The sequence below is a fragment of the Musa acuminata genome, chromosome BXJ2-8, assembly GCF_036884655.1.
Source record: "Musa acuminata AAA Group cultivar baxijiao chromosome BXJ2-8, Cavendish_Baxijiao_AAA, whole genome shotgun sequence".
Taxonomy (NCBI): domain Eukaryota; kingdom Viridiplantae; phylum Streptophyta; class Magnoliopsida; order Zingiberales; family Musaceae; genus Musa; species Musa acuminata.
Genome location: NC_088345.1, coordinates 29216485 through 29237878, shown reverse-complemented (window position 1 = coordinate 29237878; position 21394 = coordinate 29216485). Strand labels below are relative to the sequence as shown.

The 21394-nt window shown below is 42.4% G+C and overlaps 1 pseudogene; it reads right to left on the bottom strand.

Moving 5' to 3' along the window:
* Positions 1-7473: 7473 nt before the first annotated feature.
* Positions 7474-19563, bottom strand: LOC135618419 (cytochrome P450 78A1-like; annotated as a pseudogene).
* Positions 19564-21394: the final 1831 nt, after the last annotated feature.

The window sequence follows — 21394 nt, the reverse complement described above, 5'->3', positions numbered from 1 at the left end:
ATAGCCCTCAATTGGCTTCAAAATTGGAGCCAAAAAAGGTCTCATCTTGGGTTTCCCGGGTCCTAGCGTTACCATCGCCTGTGTTGGGTGATACCACCACCGGTAGCACTGACACTGGGCGATACCACTACCCAGTCTGGCGATACTACTACCTAAGAGACTGTGTTTGGGTGCTACCACTGCCTGACAGCCTCGGAGACCTTTTTTGGCGGTGCCACCACTTAACCCAACTTTTGGGCCACTGAATGGGCCTTCTAATAAGCCCAAATCAGTCCCAATTAAGGCCTAATTGGTCCCTAATTGAGTTAACATAATTACACCAAAAGCTAACTCAATTAGCCCCCTAAATTGTTTCAATCTTAGACATATGATTACAAAGCATGAATCCTTTGTCTAGCATGTCATTGGTTCATTCGGCACTCGTCCGATCCTTCGGCGCATCATCCTCTTTTGTAGCCTTTTGCCCAATTGACATGTTGACCTCTGCAACTTCGGTCTCATTGGCGCAATGTCCGCTCCTTCGGCCCGATGCCTAAATTCATGGCATGAGTCTTCTGCCGACACGTCGACCGATCCTCCGGCCCGACATCCAATCTTCTGACATGTTCACTCTAGCCTAATATGATTCTTCCTACTTTAATCAATTTGCCTCTCCTTAAGCTAGTTCTGCGTCACTCAAATACAGATTAGATCATAAACTTATTAATTGATTTTATCATCAAAATTCGAGATTCAACACTTAGAGCCCGCAATGCTCTAGATTATGTTTGATAATCATTCAGAAATGGATGGACCATATTATGTTATGATCCCACTTCACCATCTATGTGTTTGATATAATATCCAGAGCTTTAGTTATGTGCTTCTATATATTCTTTGGATAAGAATGAAATGTATGGAACATCAAATGCGACGTTTGAGCTTCTATTTTGTATTTGTTCTTTGATATACTCCAAAATACTTCCTATGTCATTGATATACTCTGAAATGTTTCGTTTATTATTGATATACTCTGAAATATTTCATATGTAATTTATATGCTCTGAAATGTTTTATAAGCCATTGATATGTTTTGAAACATTTCATACACCCTTGATATGTTCAGAAATGCTTCATATGCAATTGATATACTCCGTAACATTTCATACGCCGTTGATATTCCTCGAAATACTCCTTATGTCAATGATTTGCTCCAACTAATCTTTACTCAATTGTTATGAATAAAACATGCTTCAACTGAAATGACATTATAAATCTGCATTCGATAAGTGGCTATCTATGAACTCTTGTATCCCTTCCTTGTATTTGGTACCTTATTTGTTTGAAACTATCCTCTTTCACCATGGATATGTTAGTTGCTTGCTGAGCTCTATATGCTTACCCTATTACTATATAAATTTTTCAAGATAGTTTGTCACTCACTAAAATGTTTAAATTGGGCCGAGGCTATGGAAAGCTAGAAGACTTTTGGCAAACCTTTAATGGATGATATGTTTTTATTGTATAAGTACACTTGGTGTCTAATGAAATGTTGATGGTAAATATGAACTTATGAGTTTTGTAAAAGTTTAAAGGACCTCTCATGTTAGGATTTTGTAGTTTTAAGTTAATTTGTGCAATGATATGAACATGTGGTAAATGTCGATTTTTGTGATTATGTAGAATCCCACACTTGTGGATTTATCATGTGGTTATTGTCTTGGTGAGTTGGTTTTCAAATTTTATGATTCATCGAGTGATGCGGTATATGATTTTAAATTGCATAGGTTTTATGAATTATGGATGTGAATGACTTGAATGTTTGGCGACAACAGCAGAAGTGGTGGCAAAAACAAGCGGGTGGTGGAGGTTAGAGATTCGGGTCCGCGGGGGGCCTCTAGTGCTGGGGGCTATGGAGGGCTTAGCAACCTATGCTCGTTGCTATTCCGGAGAGTGATTGATACCATGTATGCTTCATGTCGATGCCCCTTCCTTCCTCTTGACCTCCTCCTCTATTTATACTAGGTCGGTCATGAAGACATGGGCCTCAAGGTTATCCGTCGCGTGGACTAGGGTGTTGGTGAGGGCTGCGATAGAGTTCTCCTTGACGTGTTAGAATTTTTAGATCACACATGTATAATTAAATATATTAAGTTATTATTTTGATTAGTCAAAATTAAAATAATCTTATTAAAATAAAATTATTTGACTAAGAGAGATAATTATCATAAAAATTAATTATGTGAATACCATTAGTAAGTTCTTCAAGAGGGAATATTTTAAGGTCTTGACATGTCATTTCGTAGGTCATTAGAGACCCAATAAGTTCTTCAAGAGGGAATGTTTTAAGGTCTTTGGCCTCTTGAATGGCCGTAACTTTTGGATCCCAACTTTTAGGGAGGGATCTTAAAATTTTAGTTACTAGTTCAAAGTTAGTAAAATCTTTACCGAGAGCTTTGAGTCCATTGATGACATCCGTGAACCGGGTGTACATGTCTCCGATGGACTCACTTGATTTCATTCGGAAGAGTTCGTAAGAGTGCACAAGGATGTTGATTTTGCACTCTTTCACTCGGCTAGTGCCTTCATGAGTGACCTCAAGAGTTCTCCAAATATCAAAAGCCGAATCACAAATTGAAACACGATTAAATTCATTTTTGTCTAGTGCACAAAACAAGGCATTCATAGCCTTTGCGTTTAAAGCAAAAACCTTCTTCTCCGATTCATTTCATTCGCTCATCGGAAAAGAAGATTTTTGAAATCCGTTTTCAACAATTATCACTCATCTTTGTTTAATATTTGATTATCATATTTTTTACACTTTGATACCACTTTATCGGGTGACAGAAGACTTCAGAGCAAAAAAGAACCCCATAGATTACAAATGAAATACATACTAGGAAGGCCAAGTAAGATTTGTATAGTTTGATACTTCACTCCCATGCTTACAAAATAAAATAAAATTTTTTACCTTGTGAAATTAATGACAATTACCCTTAATGAGCTACTTTTCTGCATTTTGCAGTATCATTAGCAGTCTAATGAGCTACTTTTCCCATTCTTTTCTCCTCTGCATGCATTTAAAGCCGTAAGGAGACCATTTGACGGGAGTGCAATGTAACTGATCGTAGCTTTGGCTGCACCGCGGCGACCGCCGAATCAAGTCACGTGGTTAATGGAGGGAGGTCGTCTCCTCCTTTCCTAAGTCCTGCCATTTCTACGACAGCGTTTAAGGTACGTACGTGCTAGTGAGCAAATCATGCGTGGCGTAGGGCCACCGACGTTCCCACACCTTGCGTCACCGCTAAGGCCAGGAAAGGATCCGCAGGCGATCTCTCTCTCTCTCTCTCTCTTCTGCCTTGAGTCTCTGTATCGCCACGTACGGCATGATCCTAGCGAATGGCATCAGGCACGAGCCGCTCAGGTCTTCTGATGGTGTGTGCACATAGGGCTTCGGAATGAGTCCATGATAGTAGAGGACCATCAGAGGGCACCGGTTCCTCCTCAACTTTTGCGTTGTCCTCGTACCATGCCTTGGGGCATGATTCACATCTTCTCACCAACTAGCGTACACTGAGGCAGCATAGCGCCCCCCTTGAAACTGAGAGTTATTAAGATACCTCAGTTAGTCTTCCAATGAATCATCAGAAAGTCAAATATGCCATGCATGGCAACAACGGCAGAGCTGGCAGCTACCACTACGTTGGTTGTTGCTCAAGGAAAATTTAAAGCGGAGCACATATCGATCCAGAGAACTGAAAAGCAACGGCCATTGCATCGTTCATTTCATCAATGCATGTCCTATAAGCAGATTAACTTCATTGCAGTAGTCAATCTTTCACCATATCTCTTGGAAGACACGTTACGGAAGACAGATGAAGACAACATTATTGTTGATGTTGATAGGAAGAGAGGATAGAGATATCAAATAGAGGAAGAGTATGACAAGCTTTCAATCTTCTATATTTCTCTCAAGAAAAACACTTTTACAATTTCAGAAACTTTATTCTACTCATGACCCAACATATGGGGTTTATATAGTCCCAAAGATATATTATATTAATTATATTCAAGATGAATCATTCTCTTTCAAGAAACCTTTTCAAGAACCAATAACCAATTTGACTTATCCTTCTATAGACTTTTAATCCATTTTTTTCTTCTTGATGTAATGATTCTCTCACTTGATGCAATGAACCTTTTTATGCCTCTTGAACAAGTTTAATTCCAACATTCTCTCCTCTTAAACTTATTCCATCCAGCATGCCAAGTTTTCTTCGAAGTTGTTGAAATATTTCAAATTTAAGAGGTTTTGTGAGTATATCAGCCACTTGTTCACTTGTCTTGACATGATGTATCTCCACTTCTTTATTTTTGATATGATCTCTTATGAAATGAAATCTTGTATCGATATGCTTCGATCTTTCATGATAGACTGGATTCTTAGCTAAGGCAATAGCTGATTTGTTATCAACATAAATCTTGGTTGACTTCTCCTGTGGCATATGAAGTTCTTTGAGTAATCTTCTTAGCCATATTGCATGACAAACACTAGAAGAAGCTACTATATATTCTGCTTCACAACTTGATAGAGCAACGATTCGTTGCTTTTTTGAAGACCAAGTGAATATAGCTTCACCAAAATAAAATACAAATCCAGTTGTACTCTTCCGATCATCGTAGCTTCCGGCCCAATCACTCTCACTATATCCAATGAGCTCCAACTTTTTAGATGATGAATAGAACATTCCATACTCAATTGTTCCTTTGATATATCGCAAAATTCTTTTAGCGACATTTAAATGAGATGTCTTTGGAACTTCCATAAATCTACTTATTAAACCAACTCCAAATAGTATATCAGGTCGAGTGCATGTCAAATACCTTAAACATCCAACTAGACTTTTATAATAAGTTGGATTAATGTATGTACCTTCACCTTCCTTGGTCAACTTGGTGCCATATTCAACAGGTGTATCTGTAGGATGACAATCTTCCATATAAAACTTCTTTAAAACCTCCTTTGCATAATTTTCTTGTGAGATAAAAATTCCTTCATTATCTTGTATAACTTTGATACCAAGGAAATAAGTCATTAAGCCCAAGTCGGTCATCTCAAACTCCTTTTTCATAGAATGCTTAAAATCTATAATCATGGAGCTACTATTGCCTGTAAATATTAAATCATCTACGTACAGGCATACAAACAAGATATCTCCATTAGAGTTAGATTTTGTATAGAGAGCATGTTCATGTGGACATTTAGAAAAATCATTTTGAATAAAATAAGCATCTATTCGAGAATTTCATGCTCGTGGGGCTTGTTTAAGCCCATAAAGAGCTCTCTTTAATTTGTATACTTTGTCTTCTTGTTCTTGAATAATAAAACCAAGGGGTTGTTGAATATATACCTCTTCTTCAAGAACTCCATTAAGAAATGCTGATTTGACATCCATTTGTAAAATCTTCCATTTCATTTGAGCTGCTAAAGAGATAAGTAATCTTACTGTCTCCAATCGAGCAACTGGCGCAAATACTTCTTCATAATAAATTCCATATTGTTGTTTATATCTCTTTGCAACCAATCTGGCCTTGTATTTCTCCACCTCTCCTTTTGCATTTCTTTTTGTTTTGAAGATCCACCTAACACCGATAGCTTGGTGGTCTTCTGGAAGTGTAGTAAGCTCCCATGTATTATTTTTGTTAATTACATGAATCTCTTCATTCATAGCTCGTCGCCATTTTTCATCTCTATAAGCTTCTTCGAAGGTTAATGGATCATATCCTGCAAAAAGACAAAATAAAGAAAGTTCATCATTGTTAGTATCAATCCTTCGAGTTACATCATATAGGTCCTGAATCGGTCTTGTCCTTCTTATAATTGGACTTCTTGAATCATGTGACCTAGCTGATCTAGGTGATGATTCTGGCAAAGCAACTTCAGTGCTTGCTTGTATTATATCATCTTCTTCTGAAACTACAGCTTTCTTATACTGCTCATCATTTTTCCAGTTCCAAATCTGTTGTTCATCAAACTCAATATCTTTTGACATCACAACTTTATTTGTGATAGGATTGTAGAGTTTGTAACCACTGGAATTTTCTGGATAACCTAGCAAAATGTATTTTTGACTTTTATCCTCCAATTTTGTTCTCTTCTCTTTTGGTATCTTGGCAAATGCAACACTTCCAAAAATCCTCAAATGATCAACTCTTGGTTTTTGTAAGCTCCATGCTTCTTCTGGTGTAACATTACCAATTCGCTTTGTCGGAAACCTGTTAAGCAAATCAACTACACAAGCAACAGCATCACCCCAAAATTCTTTCAGAATTTTTCTTTCCTTTAACATACATCGGACCATATTAAGGATAGTCCTATTTTTTCTTTCTGAGACACCATTTTGTTGATGTGTGTATGGTATGGTGAATTGATGTAGAATTCCATTATTTCTACAAAAACTTTCAAATTCATTTGATATATATTCACCACCTCTATCTGTTCTTAAACATTTAATCTTACAACAACTTTGTCTTTCAACCAAATCCTTAAATTCTTTGAATTTGCTTAAAACTTCTTTCTTTTCTTTTAACATGTAAACCCAAGTTTTGCCACTATAATCATTAGTAAATGTAAGAAAATACCTGCTTCCTCCAAGTGTTACTAGATTGATAGGGCCACAAACATCCGAGTGCACCAGATCGAGTCGATGCCATGCTATTTTTGTTCTTCTCACTTTGAAAGGCTTTCTTTGAGTTGTTTTCTTCCTTCTGCATTCATTGCTCCTTCTTCTGCTGGACTTAGTTCAGCAAATCTATCTTCTACAAACTCCCATACATCTTGGGAGCCTAGAAGAACCTTCATTTGGATGCACCATATATCATAATTTTCTTTTGTCAATCTGGGGATCTGGAGTTGGATGACACTTGAGGAAGAGGCCATAACTTGGCTCTGATACCAAATGTTGATGTTGATAGGAAGAGAGGATAGAGATATCAAATAGAGGAAGAGTATGACAAGCTTTCAATCTTCTATATTTCTCTCAAGAAAAATATTTTTACAATTTCAGAAACTCTATTCTACTCATGACCCAACATATGAGGTTTATATAGTCCCCAAAGATACATTATATTAATTATATTGAAGATGAATCATTCTCTTTCAAAAAACCCTTTTAAGAATCAATAACCAATTTGACTTGACTTTTAATCCATTTTTTTCTTCTAATGATTCTCCCACATGCAATGAACCTTTTTATGGCTTTGAACAAGTTTAATTTCAACAATTATAACAGTACAAACGTTCGATGATCACTAGTACCCAGATGTTATATATCGAAAGAAAATTTGATTAAAAATCAAAGCAAACAAGCAAAATAAACACGTAGAGTTTGAAACTAAACAGAGGATTTCGAGAATGTTTATAGCCAAAACTGGAGCCCCTGGCAACATCCAGTGTATCTTATATCTTGCGTGACCGTAATAATACTTGGAGGTATACTATTTCGTCTCTAAGATTTTATAGTGGCGGTCGTTATCTTAGAACAACCCGACAACGTTCTCCCTGGGCGTCGCCACGGCGGTGAGGGGAGTCTTCATCTCGAGCGACAGCTTCAGAACCTCGCCGAGGTCGACAGGCGAGCATTCCGCAGGGCCCCACTCGAAGCCGTGGACCAGCCGCGCCACCCAGAGCCCGACGGTGGCGAGGCCCGGGTTCTTGCCGGGGCACACGCGGCGGCCCGCCCCGAATGGAGCGAGCCGCAGGTCCCCACCCCGCACGTCGACATCGGCGCCGCCCTCCGCCTCCACAAACCGCTCGGGACGGAACTCTTGCGGCCGGGCCCACACCCCGGCGTCGTGGGTGATGGCGCACATGTTGACATGGCGGTCGTCCCGGCGGGGACCACCATCCCGTTGCTGAGGTGGACGTCGTCGGTGGAGAGACGGGCCCAGGAGAGCAGCGGCCCCGGCGGGTGCGCTCGGAGGGTCTCCTTGACCACGCCCTGGAGGTACGGCATCCTAGCGACGTCGGCGTCCATGGGCGCTCGGTGGAGCCCCACGGTGGCGTCTATCTCGAGGCGGAGCCTGATCTGCACCTTCGGGTGGAGCACCAGCTCCGCGATGACCCACTCCGTCAGCAGAGCTGTCGTGTCCGTGCCCCGAAATATCATCTCCTGCCGCACCATTATCGCCTTTTAGTCGTGATAATTTGCTGTTTTTCCACATGTAACCCCTTAAATATTATATTTGCAAATCAGTCCCTATGGATTCACGACACATTTACGTTGACTGAGGGGATGAGAGTTAAAGACGTTACCCACGCGACGGTGATCATGTCGCCTTCGTCGAACAGGAGCACGTCCACGAAGTCAGCATTGTCCTGCTTGTGGCTTGGCACCCGGAAGCGGTGCTCGGCGATGATGCTGCCAACCAGCCTGCAGACTCGCGGCACGAGGGCCGCGCACCGTTTCTTAACGTTGCAGGGATCGTATAACCGCGCTAGCCACGGGAGGTGGTCCGACCAATTGAATGTGCTCAGGAGGTCGAACCCCTCCAGCACCATCGCCTTCAGCTCTTCCGCCTCCGTCGTCACCACCGGAGAGCGAGACATCGTAGCGCCGCCCGAAGACGCTGCCCATGACATTGTTGAGGGCCGCGTTCTGGAGGTGCGGTCGCAGGCGGACGACGCCGGCACGGCGTTGCTCGGCGGCGACGGCTAGAGCATCGCGGAGCAGTCGGCCTGGCGGCCGAGCTCGCATGACGCGACGCGACGAGGTGAGAAGAGGTGGGCGGAGGCGATACAGCGTGATAAGTAGATGAGGAAAATTCTCCCTTATAAAAGGAAGGGGGATATGTTAATAACAATCAACTTCTTCTACAACTTGTTTATCTATTTATTTTCTAACATGGTATCAGAGCAGTTCCTCCTTGGCGACAGCAGTATCGCCGTGTGTTAGCCAAGCGGCCACAGTAACACACTGCCTCAAGCGGAGTCATTGAAGAAGCATAAGACATGGATTCAGAGCCAGTGCTAACGAGCATCGTCGCACCGTCTTGGCTCTGCTCATCCACTCCTTCTATTCCTTCATCGCCGGTCTTGCTTTTCTTCGCCGGCCTTGCTCCCTCTTATATTTGCTGCCTATAGCAGACACTCTCCGTCGCCGTCACGCAAGGAGGAAAACATTCTCTCACTGCAGTTTTCTTGAGTACCGCTACAGTTTTCGCGGCCATCTTTCGGCGAACTGCAGCCTCTACAATCTGCTGCAGCAAGCAGCAAATCTACAGCAGCAGCCCCCTCCCTCATTCTCCACCTTGTGTGACCTGAGTATCACACAAGGTTCGCTACATCTCCTCTAAAAAAAAAAAAAAAAAAAAAATAACACACGAAAAAAAAAAAATGTCTTCATTCACTTCTTCTGATGTTTCTGTTCCTGTAGGGACTCCCACTTCTTGTTCTTCTACAGGGCTTATCTCCATCAATGCTGCCAAGCTGATCCCAAGTTATCAAAGGGTGGCAACTATGCGTCCTGGCGAGCTCAATTTTCTAATCTTTTATTTGGATACGACTTGTTAGGTTACATTGATGGCTCTTTCAGTTATCCTCCAGCCATACTCAACATCCCCGGCGATCCTAGTCCAGTACCCAATCCAGCTCACAAACTGTGGCTACGTCAAGATCGTCTCATCCTCCAAGCTATTCAAGCTTTAGTTGCTGGATTCGTTGCTCCCTTGATATCTTCATGTGTGACAACTGCCGATGCATGGTCTACACTGCAAACCACCCTGGCAAATCATTCGCGTACTCGCAAGCTTAGTCTTCTATCCAAGCTTATGGTGACAAAACAAGAGGGAAGTACTATATCTGATTATCTACAACATATCAAGGTTATCATTGATGACTTAGCTTTGATAGGTCATTCCCTATGTGACGAAGAGGTTGTCATTCATACCCTTAATGGTCTCGACACCGACTACAAGGAATTGGCTACTGCAATTCGGGCATGCGACTCGCCAGTCTCTTTTGAAGATCTCTATGATAAACTGACTGACTACGAGATGTACTTGAAGCGTGCGGACAAACTGCCTGGATCAACTGTCACAGCTCAAGTCAGTCACAAGTCTAAACGGAAGAGCACTCGGTACTCGCCGAACATCACCCAAGGTTTGGCTAATGCGCCTCTTGATTCTATGAGTTCCATGCAACACCCCTCCTATCCTCCTAGTCATCACTTCTCGCAAAGTGGTAACTCCAACCATCATCCGTCTTGGCATCCTGTCCTATCGAGCCATTAAAGGTGGGTCGTTTGCCAACTGTGTGACAAAGTCGCCCACTCCGCTAAAGTTTACCGGTCTCGTCCCCGCCTCCCTGCTCCATCACACTGGCCTCAGGCAAATCTGTCAGGACTCTAGCTAGGAGAGTCCTAATTGAGAGGGACATTTATGTAAGAGGTTTTTTCTTAGAGAAGAATTATGAGTTGTAAGGGAATAGGAGTCTTGAGTAGGAGTCCTATTAGGAGTTGGTTAGAAGTAAAAGTCTTAAGTATGAGTCATATTAGGAGTTAGGGTTTAGAAGCCCTATAAATAGCCATATATTCCTCCTCTTTTCATAAGCAATAGATGAATCTTTTCTGCAGTCTTTGAGCAGCAACTTGGAGGGAGGAACCCCTATAAAGTTCCAAGGAGGCCGATCCCCTAAAGAGATCAACCCCAAGTTTAGAATCTGCAAGGGTTCTATCACCTGGTATTAGAGCAGCGTTCTTGGCATCTCGCTGCCCGTCCACTGCCATCCATCAACCCTCCACAACCGCCCAAAGCAATTCCCACAATTGCTTAAAAGATCGTCGCCAAATTCCACCGTCATCTCCACCACCGCAGATCATCCTTTGATCTCCCTGTGAATTGCAATAGGTTCTGGTTTCCTACCTTACTGCTGCTGCAATTTAGTTATCCCTATTCGAAAATCCAAAAAAAAAAAAAATTCGTTCCTATATTGCTGCAAATTTCATCGTAAGTTGCTGAAATTTTTCGACGAGAATTCTGCTATCGCAACTTACACCAATTTTCTTGCTATTACTACCGAAATTTTCTTGATTAAATTGGACATCCTTGCTGTCATATAAACTGAGATATTGCTGTCAATTCCCTCCTCAAATCTCTCAAATTTTTTGTGGAGATTTCGTCGAGAAACCGCTGTTTCTTCGACGATAATTCTGCTCTTACAAGACAACACAATTCTGCAGCAAACTTTCACTGATTTCTATCAAACCTATACATGCCTTTAACCCGTCAACAAAAGAGAGATCTTAACATCACAGATTTGGAGTCATATACTATGGCATCTGAGGAGGCAATCAATGCTAAATTTGAAGCCTTTGAGGCACCAATGGAGGATAAGATTCGGACTCTCCTTACCGAATTCAGTTTGGGCCGACCACCAAGCCCGAAGAAATCACATCAAGGAGAGAGCTCTAACCAATCAAATCATGCCCAAAGAGATGACCTCCAAGAGAGGGGAGGTTTTATGACCGACCCCAACTATTCGCTCATGAGAGTGGACTTCCCTAGATGGGAAGAAGGAGACCCAATTGGTTGGATCTCACGCGCGGAGCGATATTTTCGGTACCATAAAACTGCGGATGCATCCATGGTAGAAATTGTAGCTATACATCTTGAAGGGGATGTCATACAATGGTTTGACTAGTTTGAACACACTTATGGAGCCCTTTCATGGCGACAATTCAAAGAAGGACTACTGATCCGCTTCGGACCAACTTATTATGAGAACATTGACGGACAACTAGCAAAGATCTGACAAACCTCCACCATTCAGGAGTACCAAACCAGGTTTGAAAGATTATCTAATCAAACTCGTGATTGGTCTGAAAAATAATTATTGGGGACCTTTATTGAGGGCTTAAAGCCGGAGATCCGGGGAGAAGTTAAGGCACGACTTCAAGAGGAACGATTGAACCATGAAGCCCGGAGGACTAGGATCACTCCACGACCTACAATACTAAAGCCCTCAGCCCCCCCTACTATCAACCGAGTCCCTGCACCGAAAAGGTTAACAAGAGAAGAACTTCGGGAGCGATCTGCGAAGGGGTTATGTTGGCATTGCGACAAGCCGTGGAGCCGCGAGCATCGCTGTAAAAAAGGTAGACTTCTTATAATTGAACCAGTAGAAGAAGAGGTCATTGAACATCTAGAAGAGAGCCTTGAACATGAAGAAGAAGATATGGAAGAAGAGTCACAACCAACCGACATTATGGTACACGCACTAGCCGGCTACTCAAATCCGCAAACGATGAAAGTTGGAGGCCTTCTCAAACAACAGCCGATCACTGTTCTCATCGACACGGGTAGCACTAATAACTTCCTGAATAGTAAGGTTGCTGCTCGGATGGCACTGCATATTGAAGGTTGCAGCAAGTTCGATGTAAAGGTTGCCGACGGCAGAATCCTAAAGTGCGACCAAAGATGCCCGCAGGTGAAACTATTACTGCAAGACCAAGAAATTATCACCGATTTCTTCCTCCTACCAATCGATGACTATGAGGCAGTGCTTGGTATAGAATGGCTGACTACACTAGGTGATGTCTCTTGGAACTTTTCTAAATTAATTATGAAATTCTACTGTAAGGGCAAATAGATCATCCTATGCGGGAAGCGCGGAAGCAACGTTACCACTGTTTCGACCCAACGAATGGAGAAAGTTTTACACAAGGTAAATGGTGGCTTTTTGATGCACCTCCAGCAGCAACCAGAGGGGAAGAAAATAGAAATTGAAGATCAAAATCTTGCCCAATTGCTTACTGAATTTGCCGACATATTTGCTGAACCGCGCGGTCTTCCTCCTTCTTGGCAACATGACCATCAAATTCCAATCCTTCCGGGCAAGCCACCAGCGAACACTCAACCGTACCGATATCCTCACCTCCAGAAAGATGAAATTGAAAAGATCGTAAAGGAGATGCTTGAAACAGGGGTGATTCGACCAAGTTGCAACCCCTATTCCTCACCAGTGCTACTTGTACGCAAGAAGGACGGAACTTGGCGGATGTGCATCGACTACCGAGCTTTAAATGGCATCACCGTCAAGGACAAGTACCCAATACCAGTGGTGGATGAACTTCTTGATGAATTGAAAGGAGCTCGAGTCTTCACGAAGTTGGACCTCCGATCCGGTTACCACCAAATTCGGGTATGTGACGATGACATTCCAAAAACTGCATTTCGCACACATGATGGCCATTATGAATTCTTGGTAATGCCTTTTGGACTCACTAATGCTCCTTCAACCTTTCAAAGTCTCATGAACGATATTTTTCGGAGCTTTCTTTGTAAATTTGTGCTAGTATTTTTCGATGATATTCTAGTTTACTGCCCTTCTCTTGAGACTCACTTTCAGTATTTATGGATTGTTTTGACGATCCTTCGGGAGAATACTCTTTTTGTTAAGCAACCAAAGTGCAGCTTTCTCCAGCAAAAAGTAGAGTACCTTGGGCATATAATATTAGAAGAAGGAGTGGCAGTAGACCCAACAAAAATTGAGGCAATGCAAGGCTGGCCGAAACCTACAAACGTGAAATTACTGCGGGGGTTCCTTGGACTAACGGGCTACTACCGAAAATTTGTTAAGGACTATGGGAAGATCAGTGCACCACTCACTTCTTTACTGAAAAAAGATGATTTCCAATGGTCGGACAAAGCCTCTGCTGCCTTCGACAAACTTAAAGCAGCCATGACAACGACGCCGGTGCTTGCGCTACCAGATTTTAATAGACCCTTTATCATTGAGGCCGATGCATCTGGAGTCGGAATTAGAGTCGTTCTCATGCAAAATGGTCGACCACTCGTATACACTAGCAAGGCATTATCTCTCTCCCATCAAAACATGTCAGTATATGATAAGGAGATGCTTGCCATTGTACACGCAGTAACGAGGTGGAGACCCTACCTGATCGGCCGACGATTTCAAATTAAAACTGACCATAAAAGCCTCAAGTACTTTTTGGAGCAAAAGATATCATCCCCTGAGCAGCAAAAATGGGTAACCAAACTTCTTGGATTTGATTATGAAATTATTTACAAAAAGGGGAAAGAAAACGTTGTTGCAGATGCACTCTCACGGCTACCTGAACAAGCTAAGGTTTCAGCCATCTCCCTTCCTACCACCGGTCTCCTCGAGGACATTAGGGAAGAATGGAAGAAGGATCCAGAGATCCGCAAGATCATAAAAAAATTAGAGGAGGATCCAAGTGCAATAGCCCACTACACTTGGGATTCGAGGGATCTACGCTACAAAGGTCGCATTGTGCTTATACCTGACTCCCCTTGCATCGCAATCATCTTGCATGAAATGCACTCCATACCTTTAGCAGGGCACTCTGGATTCCTAAGAACCTACAAAAGAGTGAAGCAAAATTTTTATTGGAGAGGGATGAAAAAAATTATTGCTAAATATGTGGCACAATGTGATGTATGTCAACAGCACAAGGGTAAAACTGTGACAAATCTAGGGAAGCTACAACCACTACCCATACCAGACTTAGTGTGGACTGACATCTCCATGGACTTCATTGAAGGGCTGCCATCTTCCAAAGGTAAAAGCACGATTCTCGTGGTGGTTGATCGACTTACGAAATATGCTCATTTTTGTGTTGTGAGAAATCCCTACACTACTGCTAGTATTGCGCAGATTTTCATAGAAAATATTGTTAAACTGCATGGGATGCCAAGGTCCATCGTAAGTGATCGTGACAGGATCTTCACTAGTAAATTTTGGACCGAGTTATTTCAGTTACAAGGCACCAAACTCAAGATGAGCACAGTGTATCATCCGCAAACTGACGGCCAAACAGAGGTGGTAAATAGGTGCTTAGAGACGTACCTCCGGTGTTTTGCTAGCGACCGACCAAAAGAGTGGGCAAAATGGTTTCCCTGGGCCGAATGGTGGTATAATACTACATATCATTCATCTACAAAATGTGCCCCTTATGAAGCATTGTATGGTCGACCAGCACCTGTGATTCCAAAGTATGTAATTGGCTCAGCCAAGGTAGATCAGGTTGACCAAGAATTGATTGATAGGGACAAACTCTTACAACTGTTAAAAGATAATCTCTCTACCGCTCAAGCCAGAATGAAGCAGCAAGCCGACACACGACGAAGTGAAAGAGAATTTTCAGTGGGAGATTGGGTTTATCTTCGCCTACAACTATACAAGCAACTCTCTATCAATACTCGAGCCTCTATGAAGCTATCCCCACGTTTTTATGGGCCCTATCAGATCACAGAGCGTATTGGAGCCATGGCATACAGACTTAAATTACCTGAGGATGCCAAAATTCACCCTGTCTTCCACGTATCATGCCTAAAGCCCAAGTTGGGAGAACACGAGTCACCCCAGATCCAACTGCCCAACACAACTGAGGATGGAGTTATTCAAGCCCAACCACAAGCCATCCTCGATTGCAGGATCGTGATGCGTCGCCGACATTCCTCTACTAAAGTACTAGTGCATTGGAATAATCTACCACTTGAAGACGCCACATGAGAACCATATGAGGAGCTGAAGGCCCGGTTCCCTGAGTTCATGGAATCTCAGCCTTGAGGACAAGGTTGATTTGAAGAGGGCGGGTCTGTTAGGACTCTAGCTAGGAGAGTCCTAATTGAGAGGGACATTTATATAAGAGGTTTTTTCTTAGAGAAGAATTAGGAGTTGTAAGGGAATAGGAGTCTTGAGTAGGAGTCATATTAGGAGTTGGTTAGAAGTAAGAGTCTTAAGTAGGAGTCATATTAGGAGTTAGGGTTTAGAAGCCCTATAAATAGCCATGTATTCCTCCTCTTTTCATAAGCAATAGATGAATCTTTTCTGCAGCCTTTGAGCAGCAACTTGGAGGGAGGAACCCCTATATAGTTCCAAGGAGGCCGATCCCCTAAAGAGATAAACCCCAAGTTTAGAATCTGCAAGGGTTCTATCAAAATCTCCTAACTTCTCTGACACCTAGCTAGTCCAACTGGATTGTCGACTCTGGTGCCTCTCATCACATCGCCGCTGATCTTCAGAATTTGTCTCTTCACAATCCCTATGGCGGCGATGAAGATATCATCATCGGTGATGGTAAAGGACTTCCTATAACTCATACTGGTTCCACAACGCTTAATTCTGACTCTAATACATTTACCCTCGATGATGTTTTATGCGCCCCTCATATTAAACGCAACCTCATTTCTATTTCTCAATTTTGCAAACATAACAATACCTCCATTGAATTCTTTCCTAATTCATTTCTTGTTAAGGACTTGAGCACGGGGGCATCATTGATCCAAGGCCCGAATAAAAACAACATTTACGAATGGTCGTCAGCCTCTCGAATAACCCAGCCCACTGTTCATTCTTCTGTTGCGGCTCCAGTTGATGTGTGGCATCGTCGGCTTGGTCATCCCTCGTCCTTTATTCAGCAGACATTATTATCTCGTCACTCTCTTCCTCTTTTTAAGTCCACTAATTCTATGATGCATTGTGATGCTTATCTCAGTAATAAGAGTCACCGGCAGCCTTTTGGCTCATCTTCCATTTCCTCCTCTAAACCTTTTGAAATTATATATACTGATGTTTGGGGTCCTGCTCCAATCTTATCTTTTGATAAGTTTCGATTTTATGTTATTTTTGTAGATCACTTCTCTAAGTACACATGGATATATCCTCTTTCTCATAAATCTGACGTTTCTCGTATTTTTTCCACTTTTCAGAAGTTGGTCGAAAACTATTTTCAGTCTACCATTAAAACAGTCTACTCTGATAGTGGCGGTGAATATCAAGCCCTGGCATCCCATCTCTCAGCTTGTGGCATTCAACACCTCAAGTCTCCCCCACATACTCCTCAACTAGTTGGTTCTGCCGAACGCAAACATCGGCATATAGTAGAAACTGGACTCACACTTCTACATCAGGCTTCCATGCCTTCAACTTTTTGGACAGCAGCCTTTCAAACTATTATCTACCTAATTAATCGAATGCCTACATCAGTTCTATAATACCAGTCCCCCTTTGACACACTATTTCACAAACCCCCTAACCTTCGTAAACTCCGAGTGTTAGGTTGTTTATGTTATCCTTGGTTACGTCCCTATGCCTCTCATAAGTTAACATCTCGATCTACTCATTGCGTCTTTATTGGTTACTCACTTGAACATAATGCTTTCCGCTGCTATAATCTCCACACTCACAAAATCTTCATATCACGTCACGTTGTCTTTATTGAGTCTAACTTTCCTTTCCAAACCCTTCCATATCCTGCCATACGGACCACTTCACTATCTCACTGGAGTATACCTTCGGACCAATCGGACGAGCCTCCCATGACTTCGTCTACTTCCTCCCCTCCTGATCTACACTATATCACTCCAGTTCAACACTTGCCCGTTTCCTCTGTTCCTACTCCACTCCACTCTTCCCCAATTGATGGGGCAATTTGTTTCGAAACACAACCATCCTCTTTACCTCCTTCTCGCCCAAGTGCCCCTGACGTGTCTCCACTTGACCCGACTTGTGCCACAGATCCTCACCCAACATCACCTCCCAATCCTGTCGTCTCCAATCATCCTATGACCACTCGCTCTAAGCATGGTATTTTTAAACCTCGTCAGGTACTTAACCTACAAGCTACCATGAATTCCTCATCCCCCAATGTTGAACCCATTACCTTCACTCAAGCCCAAAAATCTTTGCATTGGCGTACTGCCATGAGTGAGGAATATAATGCCCTCCTCCATAATTCAACATGGGATCTCATTCCTTTCCATCCTTCACAAAACATCATCGAGTGTAAGTGGGTCTTTAGAATTAAGCGGAACCCAGATGGCTCTGTTGCCCGATATAAGGCACGCCTGGTCACCAAAGGGTTTCATCAACGACCTGGAGTTGATTTCACTGGGATGTTTAGTCATGTTGTTAAACCCACTACATTCCGGCTTATCTTAAGTCTGGCTACCACTAAAGGCTGGCAATTATGATAATTGGATGTTAATAATGCCTTTCTACAGGGATCTCTATCCGAAGATGTTTTTATGCAACAACCCCCCGGTTTTACTCATCCTCAGTATCCACAGCATGTTTGCAAACTTCGGAAAGCCATTTATGGACTTCGTCAGGCTCCGAGAGCTTGGTACACTAAACTTAGCTCATTTTTTACTTCTGTCGGCTTTCTTAACTCCAAATCTGACACTTCGTTGTTTCTGCGACATCATCATGGAAACACAATGTATATTCTGGTATATGTGGATGATATTATTGTCACAAGCAACAATCCCATCAGCATCCAAGCATTCATCAAACAACTGGCAGCTCGATTCTCGCTTAAGGATCTCGGACCCTTGAGCTACTTTCTGGGCGTCGAAGCTACCTACACGTCTTCCGGTCTCCTTTTATCACAACACAAGTACATTCAAGATTTGTTATTAAAGACAAACATGCAGGATGCAAATGCAGTTACAACCCCCATCTCTATTAGTGGTTCTCTCAAATTATCGGATGGAATTCCTGCTACGGAACCCACTCAATACCGCCAAGTTGTTGGCTCTTTACAATACTTAGCTCTCACGCGTCCAGACATCTCATTTGCTGTCAACAAATTATCACAGTTTATGCAGCAACCATCTACTCTACACTGGTCTGCGGTCAAGAGACTTCTACGATATCTTAAAGGGACCCTAAATCATGGTCTCTTTTTTCGTAAACACTCTCCACTTCGTCTTCATGCCTTTGCCGATGCTGATTGGGCAAGTAACCTTGATGATAGAACATCCACATCGAGGTATATTATCTTCCTTGGTGCTCATCCAATCAGTTGGAGTTCTAAGAAGCAAAAGACAGTCACCCGGTCTACAACTGAAGCTGAATACCGTGCCATTACCGCTACCACTGCAGAACTCAATTGGATCACGAATCTACTCCAGGAACTCAACATCGATTCCACCTCTATAATATATTGTGATAATATTGGAGCTACCTATCTGTGCGCTAATCCGGTATTCCACTCCCGCATGAAACATATTACTATCGACTTCCACTTTGTACGCGATCAAGTTGTCCGCCGTCAACTTCGTGTTTCTCATGTTCATACGGCTGATCAATTGGCTGACTCATTTATGAAGCCTCTAGCTCGTAAACTTTTTGCCTCACATCTGTCCAAGATTGGCCTCCTTGATCGAAGTACCATCTTGCGGGGGCATGATAAGTAGATGAGATTTCCCTAACTGTTTGAGGAAATCTCTCTACTATGTTGAGGGAAATCCTCTAACCTGTTGAGGAAAATTCTCCCTTCTAACCTGTATAAAAGGAAGGGGGATATGTTAATAACAATCAACTTCTTCTACAACTTGTTTATCTATTTATTTTCTAACACAGCGGAGGTGGCGCCAGTAAGTGCCACTCGGAGCAAAGCCGATGGCACGGGCGAACATGAGCTCGCCGGCGGAGTGCTTGAGGGGGCGATCCGCGAAGGCCGGGTGGGAGAGGATCTCGCGGGCAACAGCGGGGTCGGAGAAGACGATCGTTGGGGTGGACCCAATGGAGAAAGACATGATGGGCTCGACGTGGGCGATAGTGGAGAGGGTCGCTAAGGCGTGGTGGGGGAGGGTGATGGGATATAAAGCGGAATAATCTTTGTATATGAACAAATACTAGTAGGCCATGATATGCAGTGGAATTAAATGAAATCACAATCAAATAGAACACCAAGATATATGTGGAAAACCCCTCCAATGTGAAGGGTAAAAACCACGGGGCAAACTAGAGATAATCCACTATGAGAATAATGAATATACAAATCTCAATCTCTTGCCCTAAACCCTAGCAACAATCACAAGAGAATAATTGGTATACAAGGATCACGTCACTGTCCATAATATCTAAAACCTCCCCAAGTAATCACAGCAAGAGTCAATTGTAGATTTGATCTAACATAAGATGAGAACATTGCTAGATGATTGAGATATCTGCGTTGTCCTTATTTTCTTCCCTTTCTTTCTCTTGTTTTTTTGCCTTTTTCTTCTCCTCTTTTCTGCTACGAAGATCACCACATTGCTACCCTCATTGCTGCCCTATTTATGTAGTTTTTGGCAGCCACCACATACCCCTCTAATATTAATTAGGGTTAGGTTAAGAGGGGGTAAGATATGGGCTGATAAAGCCCACATTGGGTTGAATATGGGCTGTCAGCCCAACAACCTCCCCCTTTAGCCCATAAGGGAGGTTGTCCCATGACTCCTCAATGTGAAGTCATGCCGACCAGTTGTCAGCATATCTCCTATCTTTCTTTTGGTAAGAGGAGAACCAACTAGTTTTGCATTGCTCATATTGAATCTTTCCAATACCTTCTCGATGTATTTCTCCTGTGAAAACCAAATCTTCTTATTTTTTCTATCACAAGAAATCTGCATACCCAGTATTTGCTTTGCTGGCCCCATGTCCTTCATTACAAAATACTCATTCAGTTCCTTCTTCAATCTGTCAATTTTAAATATATATTTTTCAAGAATAAGTATGACATCAAGATAAAGTAAGAGAATAATAAAATCCTCACCAAACCATTTGATGTACACACAATGATCTAAAGCCACTCTTTTGTATTTATTTTTTGTCATAAATTAATCAAACTTTCTATACTACTGTCTTGGAGCTTGTTTTAGCCCATATAAGCTCTTCTTCAATTTGTAGACAAAGTTCTCTTTACCTTTGACTTTGAAGCCTTCAGGTTACTCCATATAAATTTCCTCCTCTAAATCCCCATAAAGGAAAGCTGTCTTCAAATCTAACTGCTCAACCTCTAAGTCCTAGCTAGCAGCAATACCAAGAGCAACACGAATAGAAGACATTTTAATAACAGTAGAAAAAATCTCTTCAAAGTCAATACCTTTCTTTTGACCAAAGCCTTTCACAACCAATCTAGCTTTGTACTTTGGTTGAGAACAATATTCTTGAGTCTTCAACCTGAAAACCCACTTGTTTTTCAAAGACTTCATTCCATTTGGTAGTAGCACCAAATCATAAGTGTGGTTCTTCTGAAGAGTATCCATCTCTTCCTACATAGCAACTAACCACTTCTCTTTCTGCTCACTTTCAACTGCTTCCTGGTAACTCTCTGGTTCACCTACATCAGTAAGCATCACATACTCATCTGTAGAGTATCTTCTGGAAGGTTGATGTTGTCTAGAAGATCTTCTCTATTAGGATCGGAGCGGCACTAAAAGGAGGCGGGGGGGGGGGGGGGGGGGGGGGGGGTGGGGGCAGGTTTGATTGTAACTTGAGTAAAGTAAAAATCGGAAACTTGCTGTTGTGTAGATAACGATTACAGAAAAGTAAGTACTCACACATTCAATGAACACGCCAATTTAAAGTGGTTCGATCAAATGA